Source organism: Hevea brasiliensis, chromosome 14, assembly GCF_030052815.1.
Source record: "Hevea brasiliensis isolate MT/VB/25A 57/8 chromosome 14, ASM3005281v1, whole genome shotgun sequence".
NCBI classification, from domain to species: domain Eukaryota; kingdom Viridiplantae; phylum Streptophyta; class Magnoliopsida; order Malpighiales; family Euphorbiaceae; genus Hevea; species Hevea brasiliensis.
Window position 1 is genome coordinate 13802000 of NC_079506.1, and position 24653 is coordinate 13826652.

A 24653-nucleotide genomic window follows, 5' to 3' on the forward strand; every position below is an offset into this window, starting at 1 on the left:
ATAATTGGGTTCGGAACGGGTTTGAGTTTGAAATTTAATAACCGTAAAGGGTTCGGGTTTTACATAATAGGTATCCATTATATGAACCTGTTTATATAAATATTAAATTAAATTTAAAAAATATATTTTCTTATAATAATATTTATAAATTATATTTTATTTTATATAAAATAAAATTGAAATATTTTATGGAATTATTAAATTTTAAAATATAAATTATTAATAAAAATAATTTTTATGTAGAATTTTAATTAAAATATATAAAAGGGTTCTGGTATTTTCAAGGTAATAATAGTCAGGTTCGAGATGAGTTCTAGTAGTTGAGAATAAATTTTAATTAAACTTGAGGTGGTTTGAGTTTTGAAAATATTAATCGAGTTCGGATAGGGTGATTTTTGCAGGTAATCACCTGTTGCCTTCCTTACACGAGAATCATTGACTTCCGTCTCTATACTCGTCCCTACCAAACCATCAGCTCTAATACTATCAGAGAGTCTAAAGCGTCTGGACATAATACTTTTTAATAAGCCTTATGAAAGAATACAATTTGACATTAATTATATCTAACTCTAAACTTAAAAAAAAAAAAAAAATTATGAGTTCTTTTCACTTATATGTCTTTTATTTATTTATTTTTTATATGAAATTTCTAATACTGGAATATTCCTAATAATAAACTAGTCCAGCAGTTTTAAGTTTGACGCTGGTATCAAACATTTAAAATATTTTTCCATACATATCATCAAACTTGTCTGATTTGCTGGGAATTTTTTGGAGGCAGGGCTCTCAAACTTGGCAGTTTTTCCACATTGAGAATGACACCAATTCAAAGGATTATGACCTTAACTTTTGTTTAGTATTTACTAATGCTGCCTATATTAATTTTTAAATTACAAATTCAACAACACGTCTGAGTATAGTAAAGACTCAATTGACCAATAAAATTAGGTATTTTTAAAATGATTAAGATCTAAATATATCTAGAAAATTTTCATGTTTAACTTACAAAAATTACTTTCTAAATATTAAATTCTTGTTATTTGTATGAGTGGATGATAAAATGAAAATTTGTAAATATATCAACTTATCACATGATAAGGGAAAAAAATTATATGAAATTAAAAACTAGATATTTATTTAATTACGTAATAATTGATCAAACATACTATCTTATGCATGCGAAATTGAAAATTCTAATGTTAAAATTAACTAGGAAAAATTATAAATGAAAAGTATTTAATTAGAGTACGTATTCTTTAAGGAGTTTTTTTTTTTAATTAAATTGAATTTGAAGTCTAATCAAAGCACACATCATGGTTACATCTTAGATTATATATTTTGATGCTAATAATCTACAAAATATATATGGGTTTTCATAATTAATTTTGAATTCGAAAGTGAATATGACGTGTATATATTTTGTTAAGATATAAGAAACAAGAGGCTGGACCGTTGTGCTTGGATTTTGGAAGGTATTAATTTCATTAAATGAACAAGAAAATTATTATTTATTGGACAAGTGGCCTAATTAGAACCGGAAGCTAAGAGTTATAAATAAATAAAATTTTAATTGAGGACTTAAAATCAATTACTGAGAACAACAATAATTCCCTAATTTATGTCAGGGCAACAATTGAAAGTTTGATAATGAAATAGACATGTTTAAACTAATTAAAAAAAATTAAGCTTTTGAAGTAAAATAAGAATAGCATTTTATTGGGTAATAGCAAACACAGCGCTAAGTATATATATATATATATATATATATTATGTTTTATGCTTTTAAACTTTGAATAGCGAGATTGATTATGGTATAAATAAATGATAACAACTTTTTTTTTTATTACGTATGTAAGATGAGAGTCAAATTTGAGTTTCGCAGACTCAATATGGATATAGTTTTATATGTAGTTATCATTAAGATATGCCCACTGCTGTAAATGGCAATACTATTTATATCTTGTGTAGTTATAAATTGAGTTTTTCTTGCAATGAGTATTTTTTTTAACTCTTACTTATGTGGGAGCTAATTAATGTAATAAATAATTTAATCTTTAAGTTATGTCATTTATTAATAAATACTATAAATTAATCATAAATATTTGTTTTTAAAATAATAAAAAACAATTTAAAATTATTTTTAAATTTTATTTAACTTTTTAAAAATAATTTTCTAATTATTTATTTAAAAAATTTTTTAATTTCTCACCAACAAACAGGCCTAATGTCCAAGACCGGTAATGTCTTCAGTGTCGATTTGAAGTTTCTTATTTATCAGTATAGGGAGAAATTACATAATGAATCAGTTATTCCAAGTAAGCAATTATATATAGAATGACGAATCAATTATAAAATAATAATTAAATTATAATAGATCTCATAAAATTTAATTTTACCCATGTGTTAAAAATTTTCTTTTTTTTTTTTTAAACGATAATTATTTTTTTATACTTAATTATTCTCACATGATTGGTTTGCCATTTCATAGTAAATATTAACATAAAATCACAGTCGCATGGGTTTCCTTGTGACTTTTGCTACCAGTGCATCCTCCGTGACAATTCCACCGGATGCAGTGTGCAGTATGTTACATTCGCCCTTTAACCGGAGTGAAATCTATTCATTCCCATTCTCCGATCAGTTTTAGTGAACCAAAAAGGGTCTTAGTATATGATCCTCATTACCAGGATCATCTATTGGTGCAACCATTGCAGCCTCCGTGACAATTCCACCAGATGCAGTGTAGTGTTACAATTTTATTGGCATGGGACTGCCCTGAAGTATGCTTCAGAGGTGGAAGGACTTATCACAGGTAGGTTGCCAAGTACTTTCCTAAGGATGACAGAAGAGGACATGTGCTTTTGTTGTAAGCTATTTGATCGAATATGACATTTGATGTTACAAAGCAAATGTTCGTTACATCTGGTGTAATAGAAAATAATAAATTCTGTACTCATAAATACATGGGATTCACTAGAAATTGTAGAGGTTGATCTCATATAAACGTAAGACAGAATGCAATATTTTTTAATGAGATCTTATCTAGTGGGGTGTAAAGAGTTAATTAAGATAAAATGAGATAATCTAAATGTTGTTTATATGCAAGCAACTGATATCTATTTTATACAAATTAATAAGAGATCCGTTCGATATAAATAACAAGGATAAAAAGATTTTGGAATAAAATAAGAAAAACATTTTATACATGAAGGAAACACAATACTAACTAAGCATTACAAACATATATATATATATATATATATATATATATATATAATCGGTAGCTACATGGAGAGACAAATGTACATATATAACAGGTACGATAAGGATTACATTGACTTGGTTATGCTTCATAGTAATCAAGAGGCATTCTCCATCAGAGTCATCAATCTTGAGTACCTGAGATGAAACAAAAAAAAAAAAAAAAAAAAAAAGAGAGAGATTTTTTGAACCACTTTGTATAAGAGGTGAGGTCGTAGTAAAGCGTGAGGCGAAATATCATCCACTAGAATTATATAAAATACACTAGGTAATGCCCAGGAAAAATGATGGAGTCACAATCTCACTTAAGTACCACCTCCTTTGACAGTATTTCCTAGACATGTATTTTATACAATCCTAATAGAATCAAACCACTGATAAGTACCATCTTCCCATAATACTACTATGATACTAAATATTTATGTCACGAAGGTATAGAAAGATAGAAGTTACCACCCGGGTAATAACCGGGACATATTCAGTATTTCTTCTGAGGGTCATGAATGGTAACTTACTCCTTACAGAGTTTTCACAATCGTCATTACTATAACCCAATGTCTAGGTTCGGGATAGTGGGTACATAAGGGGAAGGTGTTAGGCACCCCTTACCCCTGGTCTAATCTAGTTAATTCGAATACTAGTCCTCTACTAATGTTTCTAGAAGTCTTGTTTATTATTACTCAATTAAACTTTATCCTAAAAATGTAATTTTAATCCTACACATGCAAGTAATTCACAAAAGGGTTATTATTTACAGACAGTTTTCATGCACAAGTAATTCCTATCTATGGGGTAGGTAATTATTTAAATGACATTTACTAGATGAATAAAATTAATTTATTATTGAGAATTTAATTTACAAATAAATTCAATTTCAAGCAACCCTAATTTTCTATTTAACATAATTAATTAATTTTTCACCAAGTTACCTTGAGGATAATTAAACTAAATAAACTATGTATATGTGTAATTTATTCTAATATCATATAAGGCTCAAACAATCACAACCTAATAAAGATTTCTAACATGTAAATTTATTTTACAATTACCAAGTATTAAATTAAATTTATTTTAAATGCCAATGTTAGTTTAATTTACAAACAAGATTAATTTTAATCTATCAAATATTTATTTAAATTAATGACATGCAAAAGTCAGTTAAATTAAAAAAAAGTTAATTTTAATTTACCAAATAAAAATCATATTATAACTATAATTTTATGCCAACAACTATTCTAAAAATTTAGGGCTACTTACTTTTTGGTAATTGCAGTTGCCATTGGGGTAAGCTACCCTTAAAAAAGAGCATTCTCTTCTAGAATAACAATGATAACTTTGGCTTACTCCCGTTTAGCTCCACGTAAATGTCCTCTTTAGTACTTAGTTTATGACTACTTACCAATTTTGTTTGTAATAAAAAAAATAAAGAAAACTTTAAAAAAATAAAGAAAGTAAAGAAAATAAGAAAATACTAATAACAATTCATATTGAATTCTAATTCAAGTCTCCTAAAGGGTTAAGATTCCTAATTAGTTATAACTAATTAAGGGTCTAGGTCTTCTAACATATTCCAAACATTTCATAACACTTTTTGAATTAAAAGAACATAGAAAAATAGATCAAATGTTAATTAGAATTCAAGAACATGCATAAACATTCAATTCTCAGATTCTGGCAGATTGACAGTAATAAGAAATTTGATTTTTGAAAAATAGTTGGATATGCCTAAAAATCATGAAAAAATTAAAGAAGACAGGCAAAACATCATACAAGATTGTAAAATTTATAAAATAAACAAAATCCTAGCCAAATGGTCTACACAAATCATAACTTTTTCAGTGACAGAATTGCACTATTTTTTTGTAAAATTCATAACTCATCTACCACAATAGATATGAATGCAAAACCAATTGAAAATGATTCACAAGATTCTAAACTTAATTTTAAACACTAGATTCGCACAAAAACTTTAAGAAACAAGGGAGATATGAGCTTCAAAAAGCCGGGTAAGCTGCAAATTGGGTTTTGTAGGAACCCTAATTTCTAACAGCTATAACTTATAAAATATAAAAGCTTTTTTTAGTGATTCTTGATCCTAAAATTAATAAAATTTTATGTACAGTATGAGTATAATTTTTTAAAAATTTTTACAGAGTCATAAGATAACGGAAAGTAATAAAAACCTGAGAGACGAAAAAAAACTGAATATGTGCAGAGTTGTGTATCCCTTCAAATTAAACATAATTACATGATTTATATGAACATGCAAGACAAATTAAAAGATAAAGAACATATAATTAAATATTACATGGCATAGATTTTAAAAAGAAAATAATGAAAATCAAACTTCAAGAAATATTGCAAGAAAATCTTCTTGAAGAAAAGAAAAGAAAAGAAAAGAAAAGAAATGAGAAAGAACTAAAAGCGTTTTGAATATCTTTAAATTTTCTATAGCTCTTTCTGAATATTTTTGAATCTTTTATTTTTCCTCCTCTCTTCCTTTTTTTTTCTTTTTTTTTTCTCTTTTTATTTTTCTTTTTTTCTTTTTCTTCTCCCCCCTTTTCTCTACCCTCAGTAGAGTATTTATAGGGTTTTGGGAGAGAGGTGTGATAGGGTCTAGAGTCCTAGGGTGATAAGATTCAGATAACTTAAACAACTGAGATTGGAGAATTTGGATGAGACTGGGATATGGGTGAGCTGTTTTGACAAATAGGAAGATAAGGATAGGAGGCAGCACCAATAAGAAGTGAGGAAGAGAGCGGGGCCAAGTGGGAAAGAGCGTTTGTATGCGAGAGTGAGAGAGAAAAAGATATTTTCTTATTTTAATTTTCAGAAAACAAATAAAATTGGTTCTATTTAAAATTCCTAACTAGGTTTTCTTAGGCTCATAGAGCCCAATTAAACTTAATTAGGTCCCTTTAAAAACTATCTATATTAAATTTAAATAAAATAAAATATTATTTAAATTTAATTAAATTAATTTCTCAAAAATCATATTATTATTTTTTTTAAAGATCATGTCACGGAATTAATAATTCAGATTCATACCTCAAATTACATCTTACAGTCGTATAATTTTTTCATCATCGGGTTCCTTACGGCCTTAATGCACATACTGATAATAAATCACAAATTGAGGGTCTACACTTTGCATCCATTTGCAATTAAACAACTGATTTTACAAAAAAAAAAAAATTCAAAAATTTATTGGGTTATTACATGAGCAGGGGATGGACAGATTTTGTTACATGCATTGACAAGCTTTATTCTTAATTTATTTCAAAAAAAAAAAAAAGCATTTTTTATCTTCCACTTGAAGTGCACTTATAATCTATCTTTCTATTGGTAATGAGTTCCAACGAGTTTGTTTTTAATGGAAGAGAGTTGGGCAACAACATCACTCATATTCATGCTCTTTTGTGGTGATTTCATAGAATTAGAGATTTCAATTTCTAAAATTGAAATCAAGCATCCAATGAACATATTTTTCCCCATATTCCTAAAATTGTGGATATGATTTGATGTTGCGTTTGCATTGGGTTGCATCAGAAAAATATTGGGATCTATAATCACTTGCTCTGACAAAAATCTTTTGACAAAATTGTGAAGGCTCAAATTTTCTTTAAACATGTCATCGGTTGGCCTTTTTCCAGTGAACATCTCCAACAGGAGTATGTTAAAACTCAATATGTCACCATTTGTTGATAGTTCACTGCCCACACCACACTCTAAAATACACACATCAACAAATACTGAATTAACTTGCTTTGAAACATACCAAAAATAATGAATTCATCTAACCTACTAGCGTCAGACTACAAATTTTAGACGTCAAATTAAAACTATTAATCATGACAAGTTCATTTCATCAATTGTTACCTTAAAAGAGTAGAAAAAAGAAATACGTTGAAGGAAATGGTGAAAAATATGTATTACGTGTTGGGGCACCACGACAATAAGGATGACAATAGATTGGATTTTTGCGGGTATTCGATCCGACCGAATTCTAATAAGACGGGATTGGTAGTATATGATTGGGTTCAAGATAGGTTTGAGTTTCAAATTTAATGCCCTTGATGGGTTCGGATTTTAAATGTTGGGTATCTGTTACCTGAACCCGTTTATATAAATATTTAATTAAATTTAAAAAATACATTTTTTTATAATAATATTTATAAATTATATTTTATTTTATATAAAATAAAATTGAAATATTTTATGAATTTATTAAATTTTAAAATATAAATTATTAATAAAAATAATTTTTATGTAGATTTTTAATTAAAATATATAAAAGGGTTCTGGTATTTTTAAGGTAATAATAGTTAGGTTTGAGATGAGTTTGAGTAGTTAAGAATAAATTTTAATCAAACTTAAGGCGGTTTGAGTTTTGAAAATATTAATCGAGTTCGGGTAGGGTGATTTTTGCAGGTAATCACCTGTTGCCGTCCTTACATGAGAATCATTGACTTCCGTCTCTATACTCATCCCTACCGAACCATCAGCTCTAATACTATCAGAAAGTCTAAAGCGTCTGGACAGAAAACTCTTTAATAAGCCTTGTGAAAGAATATAATTTGACATTATATCTAACTCTAAACTTTAAAACAAAAAATTTATGGATTCTTTTAACTTATATGCTTATTTATTTTTTTTATATGAAATTTCTAATACTGGAATATTCCTAATAATAAACTAGTCCAGCTGTTTTAAGTTTGACGCTGGTATCAAACATTTAAAATATTTTTCCATACATATCATCAAACTTGTCTGATTTGCTGGGAATTTTTTGGAGGCAGGGCTCTCAAACTTGGCAGTTTTTCCACATTGAGAATGACACCAATTCAAAGGATTATGACCTTAACTTTTGTTTAGTATTTACTAATGCTGCCTATATTAATTTTTAAATTACAAATTCAGCAACACGTCTGAGTATAGTAAAGACTCAATTGACCAATAAATTTGTTATTTGTTTGAGTGGACGATAAAATGAAAATTTGTAAATACGTCAACTCATCACATTATAAGGGGAAAAAATAATATGAAATTAAAAACTAAATTTTTATTTAATTACGTAATAATTGATCAAACATACTATCTTATGCATGTGAAATTGATAATTCTAATGTTCAAATAACTAGGAAAAAATTATAAATGAAAAGTATTTAATTAGATTACGTATTCCTTAAAGAGTTTTATTTTTTTAATTAAATTGAATTTGAAGTCTAATCAAAGTAAACATCATGGTTACATCTTAGATTATATATTTTGATGCTAATAATCAACAAAAAATATATAATTAATTTTGAATTCGAAAGTGAATATGACGTATATATATGTTGTTAAGATATAAGAAACAAGAGGTTGGACCGTTGTGCTTGGATTTTCGAAGGCATTAATTCCATTAAATGAACAAGAAAATTATTATTTATCGGACAAGTGGCCTAATTAGAACTGGAAGCTAAGAATTATAAATAAATAAAATTTTAATTAAGGACTTAAAATCAATTACTGAGAACAACAATAATTCCCTAATTTTTGTCAGGGCAACAATTGAAAGTTTGATAATGAAATGGGTATGTTTAAACTAATTAAAAAAAAGTAAGCTTTTGAAATAAAATAAGAATAGCATTTTATATCATGAAAAATTCGTTATTATGTGTTATGCTTGTAAACTTTGAATAGCAAGATTGATTATGGTATAAATAAATGATAATAATTTTTTTTTATTACGCATGTAAGATGAGAGGGGAGTCGAATATGGGTCTCGCAGACTCAACATAGATATTGTTATATATGTAGTTATCATTAAGGTATGCCCGCTACTGCAAATGGCAACAATATTTATATCTTGTGTAGTTATAATATTGAGTTTTTCTTGTAATGAGTATTTTTTTTTTTTTACACTTCTACTTAATCAATAATTTAATCTTTAAGTGATCTCATTTATTAATAAATACTATAAATTAATCATAAATATCTGTTTTTACACAATGGAAAATATTAACAATCTTACTGATAAAATTAAATATTTAATAATAAATGAGATTAATAATCATTGATTTAGCAAGGTGATAGAATCAAGATGGAATTGAAATTAAGCTCTTAATTGTTAATTAAAATTAAGCCTTTGAAGTAAAATAGCAATAGCATTTCATTAGTGAAGCAAACAGTATGCTTTTTTTTTTTAATAGGAAAAGATATTTCATCAGTTGGAAACAGAATACAGATGCGAAGTAAATATGGAATACAAATCATCATATGACTACATCATCACGAGTAAATACAGTACTACCCTTTGCCTCTTCTCATGGCCCGCAAATGTCGAGGATTTAAATGAGGCTGAATTACTTGCTATCCATAAAGCCTCAAGGCTTTCTCATCAGCACTCTCTTTCGCATAATGCCCATTACTTATCTTGGACAGTGACTCCACGAATGCTATCAGGTGGGTAACCCGAAAGTCATAAGGCCCATGGAGGTTGAATGACTGATTGAATTCCACACTTAACCTGATGCAAGCTCTCACCATTATGTCTTTCCTATATACTTTTCGAGAAGCTAATATTTTCGAGGATTATTTGACCAAAACTGGTTGCTCGAGATTGAATGATTTTGCAGGCTTGTTATGATGGCTTTTCTCTTAATTTACTCTCATTTTGTGGTAGTTTGATTGCATTATATGTTATCTACATTTTGATTTGTCCTCCCTTATGCTGTTTTTTCATTTTGTTTTTGTTATCCATGTTTCTTGGTGGGTTTTTTCATCAGCAGGTTGTAGTGGTTTTGTAGGGGGCTGGATATGTCGATCCTGGGCTCTATGCCTCCTGGTTTTTCCTTACCTTTGGATTTTCCCTTCTTTCTTTTTTATTAGTAAATTTTTTGCATATACAGGGCTACGTTGTATCACCACAGCTACGTTGTATCGACTTAAAACTGCTTATGCAAAGGAAGACACGTGTGTGCATAAACTTAAGATTTATTTGATATTATCGTTGAAATTGTTAAAAAAAAAATTTTTTTTTTAAATATATTAGAAAATATTAAAAATTAATTTAGAATTAAATTTGAAATGTTTTAATCTAAAATAACTAAACTTTTTTTTTCATTAGAATTAAACTATTTTTTAATTACTAATAAAATTACTTTTATTGAAAAAAAAATCATAAGTCCTTCGTAAGGAAGCTAGAGTTTGTAATAATTCCCCTCATAGTATAGCATCAAAGACGAGTTTAATTTTCTTTAATAAATGCAAAATAATAATCATATATATTTTGAAAAATAAATGATTATATAAATTTCATTGATTCATTGATTCATTGCATTTTCATTCCTCAAAAAATCAATATTTCGATACTTCACAGCTCTGGAAGTATTGGAGGAAGTTATAAAGGTGAATTTCAGCATTGGAAGAACTTCTACATGATGGACGATGGGCCCGTAGAAATGCTCTTGGAGCCGTTCCTCATGATAGTGGAATGAATGATCCGTGGTATGAAGTGAATGCCTATAAACCTTTACAATATTGATACGTGGAAAGCACATTTAGCAACAAGCAAGAAGCAAGTAGCAAGTAGCAGCATTACAAACATATATATAATCGGTAGCTAAATGAAGAGACAAATGTATATATATATAATGTTGAAAATTTGGGAGCAGAACGGAATTTTGCAGCTGGTCTTCTCCTTGATTGTTCAAACTTGCACATAGGCAGCCCAAAATCACTCTTGCCACTACATAGACTTTTATTTCCTGCCACAGGGGTAGCACTAGAATTCTTGAAATCTCCTTCTACTGGTACCATGCCCTCCAAATCATTATAAGATAAATCCAAAAGCTGTATTGAGTTGAAGCTCTTTAATAACTCTGGAATCTTGCCTGACAAATTGTTATGAGAAAGATTTAACTCTCTAATACCTCTTAATGAAACAAAAGAGGAAGGAATAGACCCTTGGAACAAGTTGGCAGATTTCCCAGAGATGATGGAATATATCCCGATAAATTATTACCTCCAAGGCGAAGCAATTTTAGATTTTGAGGCTGTCCAACGCCAGATGGAACGGTACCTGCGAGTTTGTTCCTGTCTGCATAGAAAGCTTCCAAGTTAACAAGAACCTGTATTCCAACTGGGATGTTTCCAGATATCTGATTGTGTTGTATGGCAAACCTGTGGAGCTCCTTTGAAAATTTGGCGATATGTTCAGGAAGTTCCCCTCCAAGGTTGTTGTAGCTTATAACTGGAGTCTGTAAATATGTGGTGTTAGTTAAAGTGGAAAGAAATCTCAAGTCATAAGCTTTCCCACTTCCTAAATTGTTGTCACCAATCCCAAATACTGAAAGCCCATGCAACTTGTCGAGAGAAGGCACTCTTCCGGTGAGATCATTTCCGAATAGATTAAGAAAATATAGATTTGTGGCGTTAGAAATTGAAATTGGGATGGTGCCAGTGAATTGGAAGAGAGTTTCCAATGCCCAAGAGAAGATTCCCTTGGAAGTGGTTAGATGTCAGGTCTACAGTCTCGATCGAAGAAAGATTGAAGATGGAGGGAGGGATGGTACCCGAAATCCATTTTCAAAAATTGTTAAAACCTTTAGACTCATCAATTGGACTAAAGATTTTGATACGCATAAAGTTTCTCAAGGGGCGACAGGTTCCCGAAAGATGGTGGGAGAGTCCCTATTAAATTATTTACCTCTAAATAGATCTCTTGGAGCTTTAGTAAGGAACCAAGCTCCACAGGGATTTCCCCTACAAGACTGTTGTTAGACAAATCAAAGAAAAAAAATGTTTGAACAGTTAGATATGGTGGGAGGAATTTAACCATCAATTGAATTGTTACCAAGAGACAATATTTGCAGTCAGCGTAAATGGCTAATCTAATCAATTAGATTAGGAATAGCCGCGAAATATAAAAAAATAATATTAATATTAATATTGTTATTTATTATCAATAATAAATATTACTAAGTTTATTCATTATTATTTTAATGTGATATAATATTATTAATAAATAACGTGATAAATATAAATAAATTCTCGTTATAATAAGTAAACTTTTTTTTATTTCATAAAAAAGTAAACTTTTTATTTATTAATAAAATAATAAACTGTTAAAAACCTAAAATCTCAGAACAGATAATAAAAAATATATATCAAATCATATTAGGTATTAGATATTAAAAATAATTTTTTAAAGTGAATATGATAATAAATATAATAAAGATATATAATTGAATTATAAAATTAAATAAGGATAATAAAGAAAAATATTTGATCAAATTAATTTATAAGCATCTGCTTATAAGTATTAAAATAAAAAGTTCTTTCCTCTAAATTTTTTATAACTTATAAATTATAAAAATTTGTTAAATAAATAAGTTAACATAAATAATGACTTATAAGTAGGTTTAATCAACTTATAAGTCGGGCCAATTACTCTCTTCTTTTACTTTTAATATTAGATGAGATAGAAATGAAGAGAAGGCTTTTACTCATGAATTCTCAAAATACATATAATAATAATATACTATTTTTTATTAAAAAAATAATTTATTTTTATTTATTTAATTTTAATATATCTATATATTATATTTAAAACTTATATTTCTAGGTTATAATTTATTTTTAATAAATAAATTTATATTATATTATATAATAATAAATTAAAATAAAAAATAAAAAAGAAGAAAATCCTCGTTGAGAAATCCGACTTCCACTTTCGCCTTGACCCCAACCCCTCAAATTTTCATCTCAACTCTACTAATTTATAATTTGTATATAATAATTTAAATTAAAATATTAAAATTATTTTATTGTTATTAAATAAATACAAGAGTTTAATTAGAAATTAATTATTTTAATTTTCATATTTATAAATTAAAATTTGATTAGCTGTTGTTATTTGAAATTCAATTTAAAGTTAATCTAATAATTTGAAATTTAAATTAAAGTTAATCTAAAATTTTTTATAGTTTAATATTTTATATTATATTATGTGAGTGGCTGCCCTGTTAATTTTTGTCAAGCATTTACAAATGCCAACCTTATACTTTAATTTCGAAGTGAAGAACACGCCAGTCTTGGGAGGATACTTTTTATAAGCAAAAATTTTATTAGTTATAAGATTAGGAAAAATTTAACATAAGCATTGTCGATTAAACCAGGCTGATAGGCCACCCATTACATATAACCTAAACAACAGCATACTAAGTGAAAAAACTGAAAAGAGAACAAAATATACTAAAATGCATATTATAAAGTAGAAAAGAAATCCAAATTACAATATGCTGCATCCATATTGTAAGTACAAAGCTGCTTGCACAACTAAACAAGCAGAATATCTAAATATCACCCCCAGATAGTCCAGAAAGAGTAGCAAAAATTGGAAGCAATAAAATCAGAGGAGGATAAAGATTTGCATTCTCAAAGCAAGAATACTACAACCAAAGGAGTCTTGGGAAGATTAATTAGAGCCCCATTAGGCTATAATTTATGGCTATTTCATTTTTTAAAAATAAAAATATTAAAGTTTATAAAATAAAAAATTTAATTTTAGAAAAATTTAATTTTTTATAATTTATTTGAAACAAAATAACTATAAAATTTGTAGAAAGAGATGATTCTCCTTAATATCAATTAATCTGTACATGGGTATATATATATAATTGATTCCTATAATTATGTTCTACTAATTAGGAAGAAATCCTAAATAAGAAATCTTAAATAGGAATACAGAATATAGAATATACAGAGAAATAATATAGTGATTGACTTTCCATAACACTCACCCTCAAGTTAGAGCATAGATGTTAATCATGCCCAACTTCTTATAAATGTAGTCAATCCTAGCTCCATTCAGAGCTTTTGTGAAATTATCTCCTAACTGCTCTCCAGTTTTGATGTGTCATGTTGAGATGATCTGTTGTTGAATCTTTTCACGAATAAAGTGACAATCAATCTCAATATGTTTGGTCCGCTCATGAAACACCAGATTAGAAGAAATATGGAGAGTAGCTTGATTATCACACTACAATTTCGCAGGCAGGGAGGTCTTAAAACCTGTCTCATCTAGTAATTGAAGTATCCACATTACCTCACATACTGATTGTGTCATGGCTCTGTATTCGGATTCAGCACTAGATCGAGAAACTACACTCTGCTTCTTGCTTCTCCAAGACACCAAATTTCCTCCAACAAAAATGCAATATCCAATAATTGACCTCCTGTCAACCTTAGATCCAGCCCAATCAGCATCTAAAAAACATTCAACATTCAAATGCCCATGATTACTATATAACAAACCTTTTCCCGGAGCACCCTTCAGATAACATAAGATTTGTCCCAAGGCTTCCCAATGAGCAATAGTTGGGAAAGACATAAACTGACTTACCACACTAACGGCATAAGCAATGTCAGGATGAGTGACTGTAAGGTAGTTCAATTTTCCTACCAATCTCTTGTATCTCTCTGGATCTTTAAACAACTCACTATCCCCTACTAACAGTTGTAAATTTGGAGTCATTGGTGCACTACAAGGCTTAGCACCTAATTTTTCTGTCTCTGTCAATAAATCGAGGACATATTTTCTTTGAGATAAGAAAATACCCTTCTTACTTCTCATAACTTCAATACCCAAGAAATACTTTAACAATCCCAAGTCTTTGGCCTGAAACTGGGTTTAGAGGAAGGTTTTAAGAGATGAAATACCAGTAGAGTCACTCCCAATGATGACAACGTCATCCATATAGACTACCAGGAGAATTAGACCAGCCTCAGATTGCCTATAAAATACTGAGTGATCACACTTACTCTTTTGCATACCAAATTCCTGTACTGCTTCACTGAATCTTCCAAACTAGGCCCTAAGACTTTGTTTCAAGCCATAAAGAGACTTCTAAAGCCTACAAACTTTACCCAACTCCCCCCGAGCAACAAACCCAGGTGGTTGCTCCATATACACCTCCTCCTGAAGATCACCATGAAGGGAAGCATTCTTGATATCTAATTGGTGCAGGGGCTAATCATATGTAGCTGCTAAAGAGATAAACAAGCGAACAGAAGTAAGTTTAGCTACAGGAGAAAAAGTGTCAGAGTAATCAACCCCATATGTCTGAGCATATCCTTTTGCTACAAGGCGTGCTTTTAACCTAGCCACAGAACCATCAGGATTTACCTTTACTATAAATACCCATTTGCAATCAATAGCCTTCTTACCAGTAGGCAAAGGCAACAGTTCCCATGTACCATTAGTATCTAAAGCCTCCATTTCCTCTTTCATAGGAGCACACCAGCCAGGATGAGACAGTGCCTCACCAACAGTATTAGGGATAGGAACCGAGTCTAAAGAAGTAATAAAACACTGAGAATAAGAAGACAATTGATTATAAGAAACAAAAGAAGAGATAGGGTAAGTACATGAACGTTTACCTTTACGAAGAGCAATGGGTAAGTCTAGATCAGAATCATGATCAGTATGAGGTACAAGATCTCCCAACAAAGTAGCTGGTGGAGGATCTGAGTCAGGAATCTCCAATCTCCTGGAATAAACATGAACAACGAGAGGATGAGTAGGTCTAGAGACAAAAGGAATAGGCTGTGGAAGAGGACTAGACATTGGTTGGATAGTATATATTAAGAGATCATCCTCCTCTCCCTGACTCTCATACACAGATGATTGAGGAAAAAATGGAGTGGACTCAAAAATGTGACATCTGTAGAAACAAGATAACGATTAAGAGTAGGAGAGAAATAGCAGTACCCTTTTTGCAGCCGGAAGTACCCAAGGAAGACACATTTGAGAGACTTTGGATCCAATTTAGTAACCTGTGGACGAACATCACACACAAAACAAGTACAACAAAAAATACGGGGTTCAACAGGGAACAAAGATTTTGTGGAAAACAAAGCAGTATAAGGAATATCCCCATTAAGGACAGAAGATAGCATACGATTGATCAAAAAACATGCCGTAGAAACTGCATCCGCTCAAAAGTGTTTAGAAACTTTCATCTGAAAAAGAAGAGCACGAGTTACCTCAAGAAGAAGCTGATTTTTTCTTTCGGCCACGCCATTTTGGGATGGGGTATCCACACAGAAAGACTGATGAAAAATGTCATTTTGTGTCATATAAGACTAAAATTGTGCTGAAAAGTATTCTTTGGCATTGTCACTTCTTAATATGCGCACAGAAATATTAAATTGAGTTTTGATTTCATTACAAAAGGCACAAAAGATAGAAAACAACTCATAATGATTCTTTATTAAATATAACCAGGTAACACGAGAGTAACCATCAACAAAAGTAACAAAATAACGAAATCCAATTTTAGAAGTAACAGAACAATGACCCCAAACATCAGAATGAACTAACTCAAAAGGGGATGAAGCCCATTTATTGACTCTAGACACAGAAGGCAAACGATGATGTTTTGCAAACTGACACGACTCACATTCTAGTACTGATAAAGACTGAAACTGAGGACATAGCTTCTTCATGGTAGACAAAGAAGGATGACCCAATCTACAATGAGCTTCAAGAGGTGTTAAGGTACTGGAGCAAACAAGCGACCGCGGTACATGATTTTCCAGAATGTAGAGACCACCTGACTCAAATCCTCTACCAATAATTTGCTTTGTCATAAGATCCTGAAACAAACACTGGTAAGGAAAAAAGGAAACAGAACAATTTAATGTACGAGTAAGTTTACTAACAGAAAGTAGATTAAAAGAGAATTTTGGTAGACACAAAATAAATGACAAAGAAATTGATGAAGTCGGATTCGCAGTTCCAGAACCCATGACACAAGAAGTAGAACCATCAACTAAAGTAACAGTAGAAGAAGTGAGATTAGACTGAAAAGTAGATAGAAGACTAGAATTACCTGTCATGTGATCTGTCGCATCAGAATCAATAACCCGTTTGGATGAGGAAGACACAAGGCATGTAGTGGATTTACGACTCGTGATCGCGATGTGAGGAACTGGTAGGCTTTAGAGATGCCTGATACTGGGAAAACTGTGCAAAATCCTCTGCAGATACCAAAATAGTTTTCTTAGAGGAAGATACTGTAGAATCCTTTGCTGCCATATTTGCCATCTGTGATCGCTGATTTTTCCTCTGAAGTTGCGGACAATTATATTTTGTATGGCCAGGCTCATGGCAATAATAACAAATGACTCCTCTTGAGTCCTGATTAGAACTAGCCTCTCCATTACGCTGATTACTTATGTTACCTGTAATTCCTCCTCTACTCCCTCTTCTATTACCCTGTTGTCCATTTGGATTACGGCTAATAAGAGCACTACTGGCAGGCTGTGAAGATTGGTTACTCTCTATACGAAGGACCCGTGTGAATGTTTTATGCAAAGAGGAAATCTTAGAACTAGAGAGAATCTGAGATTTAACAGTCTCATACTCTGAATGAAGGCCTGCAAGAAAACTCATAACAGCCGGTTGCTCCTATTGGACCTGCTGAACTTTCACATCAGGATTAAAAGGCAACAATACATTAAGTTCCTCATATACCCATTTAAAATCTATAAAATAAGCCGTGAGAGACTTATCTTCTTTCTCAGGCCAGTAGAATACCTTACAAACATCATAAATACGGAAGATATTCCCTTTACCAGAATACAAAAATCTAAGTAATCCATCAATTCCTTAACAAATTCATAGTGATTAATTAAACTAATTACCTAACTGTGAAACGAGTTCCGAAGCTGCAAAAATAACCAAGCATCCTCCCTTAGCCAAGTTTGTCGTGTATCATTCATAGGTGGATCTCTAGTAAGGTGATCATCCTTATCAATGCTATGCAAATTGACCCTAACAGTCTTACTCCATTCCAGGTAATTCGAACCATTAAGTTTGTGTTCCGTGATCTTAGTCATCACCGGAATCACATCAAAAATAACATTCTTATTGTCTGCCATTTGTTGAGATAAAAAAAAAAAAACTAACAGAAACGCTAATCCAAAGTGCTTACTGTAGCGAAATAACCCAAAATCACAAATCAAGCAAATACCGAAATAGGATCTGAGAGCCAAACCTCAGAAGTCCTTTAATGGTATACTGGATCAGGCAACAGCACACAATGGTGGAATGAGGGGGTTGAGGCGACGCCATCAATGTTGATCGGAGTCGAAACGGCCGGTCAGCGGCCAAGGTCTCTCCTGAGCTGGGTGGTGAGAACAAATAGTCACCCTAGATAGATGACCTACTCTGATACCATGTAGAAAGAGATGATTCTCCTTAATATCAATTAATCTGTACATGGGTATATATATACAATTGATTCATATAATTGTGTTTTACTAATTAAGAAGAAATCGTAAATAAGAAATCCTAAATAGGAATATAGAATACAGAATATACAGAGAAATAATATAGTGATTGACTTTCCATAACAAAATTTATCCGTATAATATTATGAAAAATAACATTTGTATGCATTGGAGTAAAGTCAGTTTAATTATTGAGATGTTCATGAGAAGGAGAATTTCATCCGATTAAAGACTTCAACATAGCTGAACGTTTTGGATGGGTTACACTTTTATTCAATTAATAGAACCTTTGCAGAGTTCTACAAAGAGTAATAAAAATATATAATTAAGAAAATAAGAACAGTCTATTTACATTTATATTACATTTGATCAATTAAGTATATATCCAATAATTTAATTTAATTAAGGATTTCAACAAAATCAACCAAACGATTGAAAAAAAATTCTTAATACTGATGTTGGTCAATTTAATTATACATGAAATTAATATTGATGTTGATTCTTAAATTTAGCAATTAGGTGAATTGTACTGCTAAATAACCAAAATAATCTCAGTACTTTTGACCTTAACAGTAAAAATGTGCGTTTGCAGAATTCTACAAAACGTTTTGAATGGTCTTTTGCAGACTAAATTGACTCTTGAGCATTTTGGATTTTCACACGATTCATTGACCTTCTAACTAATTTGTTCGCACATGCTCATATAATTATTCTTTAAGAAAATAATAATTCTGTTATGTTTATTTCATGAAAAATATTTTTTAAAAATTTTTTTAACATTTAGAATATTAAAAAAATTAATGAATTGAAAATATTTTTTAAAAAAATTAATTAATTTATTTTTAAAAAAAATAAAAATTAAGTTATTTTTAAGAACAATGACTTCTCTTTTTTTTTTAAACAGAAAGATATTTTTTTTTTATTTTTTAGACTTTAATAATCTTATTAAAAATTGAAAACACTTATAATAAACACATACCATTAATTTAACACTACAACTAAATAACAAAAAATAATTTTATGAAAAATATTTTTTAAGAAAACATTTTTCACGAAAAATATTTTTTATATATAAGTTATTTTTCTTGAAGCAAATAGAACTTTAGATTTGTTACAATATATCTGTTAGTCAGTTTATACATGAAATTAATATTGATCCAATAATTAATACTCTTACTTATGTGAGAGGTAATGTAATAAATAATTTAATCTTTAATTAATATCATTTATTAATAAATACTATAAATTAATCATATAAAATTTTTGTTGTTACATAATAGCAAATATTAACAAACTTACTGATAAAATAAAATATTTATTAATAAATGCGATTAATAGTAAGTGATATAGTAAGGTGATAGAACCAGTCGATGGAGCTGAAATGAATTTTTTTTTTTTGAAATATCTGAAATGAAGCTCTTAATTAATTAAAAATTAGGCATTTGAAGTAAAATAAGAATAGCATTTTATTAGTGAAGCAAACGCAGTACAAAGCTATTAGAAAGCATATATCACATACATTGACAACTACATTGTATCAACCTAAAACTGAGTATGCAAAGGAAGATGTGAGTGTGCGCGCGCAGAGTGAAGATGAAAAAGGGAAAAAGATTGTGACTACGTGAATATGAGAATGAGGATAAATGAAAATTATAAAAGGAAGAGTTAGTGAGAAAAAAATTATATGGTTATGTCATTTAGAGTTTTCGCATATAAATTTTGATTTTCTTTTAAGTTTATTATTTATTTTAAAAGATTTAAATAATAGATGTTTAGGATGAAGTGTTAACAAGCCTAAATTTATTAAATAAAATAATTTTTAAAGTTTTAACAGAATAAAAAATTATTTCAGTAGGATCATGAGGGTAATTTAATACAACATGTGTATGGGAAATTTTTATTTTTTCAAATTTTTATTGTGCTAAATTGGATCAAGATGGACCTCCAACAATAATAGATTTTAAAATATTCAAGTCTAAGGATAAACGGTAATATAGCGTAAATTATACTCCTAATTATTAATAAATTAATATGCCATAATTTCAAATATGCATGATTTATGATTGTTTTAGATAAGGCTTAATAATAAAAAATATATATAAATATTTATGCACTATAACACTTTTATCAAATGTTTTTAATTTTAATAATTTTCAATGTTAATATGGAGTATTATTGCTGACATGATAAGTTCATGAAATATTTTTTTTAAGATGAATAAGACTTAATTAAAAGAAAAGAATAAGAACTTTATTTTCATGACTTATTTTTGAATCGAATCGACACTAAAACTTTAAAAGATATAAGATAATCCAAATTTGTAATAAACATTTATTAAGTATTTACAATTCAATTATCTTGAAAAATACCTCAAAATAATATTATTGATCATAGTACGTAGCTCAAATACAACCAATATCCAAACATTCCCAGTCTACCACGATCACCACAAGGGGTGGCAGTTAGGGCACAAACCCCATCTCTTAGAACACAACAAGGGCACACCATAGACTAATTGGAGACATTACCAAATACAGCATCGCTTATTATAATTCATAAGTTTAAATATCCTCGTACCAAATACAACTAATTGGGGAGATTACATAGACTAAGGAACATTCAGCTTTGAAGTGATCAATCTTTAGTACCTGCGATGAAATATGTAACAGATATTACAAACGAAATATCAAAATCTTTTTGAGTATCATATTAGATTTTGTTATACGCATATGACAAGTTTCATTCTGTATTTCAACAAAAGAATAGAATTATTTACCTGCCACTTGAAGTGCACTTACAGTTTCTCTCTCCCTAGGTAATCTAGTTCCAACAAGTTTGTTTCTAATGGAAGAGAGCCGAGCAACAACATCACTCATATTCATGCGCTCTTGTGGTGATTCCATAGAACAAGATATTCCAATTTCTAATGTTGAAATCAAGCATTCAATGAATATGTTGTTTCTCCTAATCATAAAATTGTGGTTATGATTTTGTGTTGTGTCTGCATTGAGTTGCATCTGAAAAAGGTTGGGATCTATAATCTCTTTCACTTGTTCTAGCAAACCTCTTTTGACAAAATTGTGAAGGTTCAAATTCTCTTTGAACGTGTCATCAGTTGGCCTCTTTCCTGTGAACATCAAGTATGCCAAAACTATATACGTCACCTTGTGTTGATACCTCACTTCCCACACCATATTCTACAATACACACATCAAGACATAGTTAATTGATTTGATTTGAAACACATAAACAATAATGAATTCTTCTAGATTATTAAATTAGAAAACTACAGATTTTAGACATCAAAGTAAAACTGAGAAGTCAATGCTTATCATTTCATCAATTATTGTATTAAGTAAACAAAACCAAATATATAGTGAAGGAAATAGTCAAAAATATGTTTTAGGGCGATTACCTGGAGGACAATAACCAATAGTTCCTCTTATTCCAAGTGAGCTAGATTGATTCGTTGAACAGTTAAGCATCCCAATAGACAGGAACTTTACTAACCCAAAATCACTTATATGTCCGATCATATCTTCATTGAGAAGGACATTACTTGGTTTTAGATCACAATGAACAATTGGTGTTCCACAATGACAATGAAGATACTCAAGCGCAGAAGCAACATCAATAGCGATATTCAATCTTTGGATAACATTTAAAGTCCTTGGCACCTCATCTAATCCAAGAGTTGGACGCAACCAGACATCTAAGCTCCCATTAACCGTGAAATCATAAACCAATGCTTTGAAATCATTGCCATGATAATCAACTCCTGAACAAGCTGTGAGTACTTTCACAAGATTTCGATGCCTGACATTTCGTAAGGCCTCGCATTCAGTTATAAAACTCTTTGCAGCTCCTCTTCGCATCAGGTTAAGCACCTTAACTGCAACTACCATTTCTTCTTGATTAAGAATTCCTTTATATACAGATCCAAAGCTACCAATACCAATTAAATTATCTGAAGAGAATCCATTGGTGGCTTTAAGCAGACTTTTATAAGACAACTTCAATAGTGAATTGCCATCAAATTGTGATGTAGATTCTCTTCTTCTCTTTCTTGAATGGCGCCAAAGAAGCAAAGAAATAAGCAAAAGTGCAATGCCTATAACCACAAAAACCATAGAAATTATGATCTTTAATTTTGCAGTTGGTCTCCTCTTTGATTGTTCAAACTTGCAAACAGGTAGTCCAAAATCAGGCCTGCCACCACATAGATTTTTATTTCCTACCATAAAGGTAGCACTAGAATTCTTGAAAATTCCTTCTACTGGTACCATGCCCTCAAAATCATTATAAGACGAATCCAAAAGCTGTATTGAGTTGAAGCCCTTTAGAAACTCTGGAATATTGCCTGACAAATTATTATGAGAAAGATTTAACTCTCTAATGCCTCTTAATGAACCAAAAGAGGAAGGAATGGACCCTTGGAACAAGTTGGCACTCATGAATAACAATTCTAGACTTGTACAACTACCAAGACCACTGGGAATCTCCCCTGAAAACATGTTTTCATTAAGGGCAAGGATTCCTAGATTTTTCAAATTTTCTACTTCTTTTGGAAGGGAGCCAGATAAATTATTTATGGACAAATTAAAAACTATTGACAAAGAGGAAAGTCCAATAACTTGTGGGGGTATGGGACCACTAAGATTGTTTCTAGAAAAATCTAGTGTGAGCAATTTTTTGCACCTGCCCAGACTGGAAGGGATGGTACCTTGAAGATTATTGTTATCTAAATCAATTTCAAGTAAATTTGTCAGGTTTCCCAGAGATGATGGAATATATCCCGATAAATTATTATCTCCAAGGTTAAGTTCGTTTAGATTTTGAAGCTGTCCAATGCTAGATGGAATTGTACCTGAGAGTTTGTTCGCTACTGCGTTGAAAACTTCCAAGTTAACAAGACCCTGTATTCCATCTGGGATGTTTCCAGATATCTGATTGTTTCCTATGTCAAAGAAGTGGAGCTGCTTTGAAAAGTTGGCAATGTGTTCATGAAGTTTCCCTCCAAAGTTGTTTTCGGCTATTTGTAGGCGTCCTAAAGCTGTGGCGTTAGTTAAAGTGGAAAGAAACCTCAAGTCATCAGCTTTCCCACTTCCTAAATTGTTGCCACCAATCCCTAATTCTGAAAGCCAATGTAACTTGTCAAGAGAAGGCACTTTTCGGGTGAGATTATTTACGGGTAGATCAAGAAATTCTAGATTTGAGGCGTTAGAAATTGAAGTTGGAATGGTGCCAGTGAATTGATTATCAGCGATAGAAAAAAATTGGAGATTTGGAAGAGAGTTTCCAATGCTCAAGGGAAGATTTCCTTGGAATTGGTTAGATGACAGGTCTAAAACCTTGATCAAAGAAAGATTGAAGATGGAGGGAGGGATGGCACCCGAAAATCCATTTTCAAGAATTGATAAAAGCCATAGACTCTTCAATTCGCCAAAAGTTTCTGGGAGATTTCCTTTCAAATGATTTTGAGATGCATAAAGCATCTGAAGGGACGACAGATTCCCGAAAGATGGTGAGACAGTCCCTATTAAATTATTGCGAGATATATCAAAGTATTTTAGCATCAGCAAGGAACCAACCTCCACAGGGATTTCCCCTACAAGATTGTTGTTAGCCAAATCAAAGATAATAAGGTTTGAACAGTTAGATATGCTGGGAGGAATTTGGCCATCAATTGAATTGTCAAAAAGAGACAACGTTCGCAGTCTGCGTAAACGGCCAATCTGAGGAGGGATCTCGTGGCTGAAGCTATTGTTTGCAAGGATCAGCTTCCTTAAGAAGCTCAGATTACCAACATGTGGTGATATGGAACCTGAAAGTTTGAGGGATTGTAGGTCTAACCTTGTGACTCTTCGGTGTCTTCGCCCACAAGTGACCCCATACCAGCGGCAGAAGTGAAGAGTGCTATTCCATGAGCTCATGACCCCAAAAGGGTCATTACTTATTTTGGCCTTGAGTTCCAACAATGCAAGTCGATCTGTCTCATTGTTCTTGTGAATGGCAGAGGCTGCTGGCGAGTTGAAGCACAAGAAATGAATAATATAAAGGAGGCACAAGGTTGAGAAAGATGCTGACCAACTCTTGCAATAAAGCCTCAT

The 24653-nt window shown here is 30.7% G+C and overlaps 1 pseudogene; it reads right to left on the bottom strand.

Moving 5' to 3' along the window:
• Nucleotides 1-9615: 9615 nt before the first annotated feature.
• Nucleotides 9616-24653, bottom strand: LOC131172787 (probable LRR receptor-like serine/threonine-protein kinase At3g47570; annotated as a pseudogene).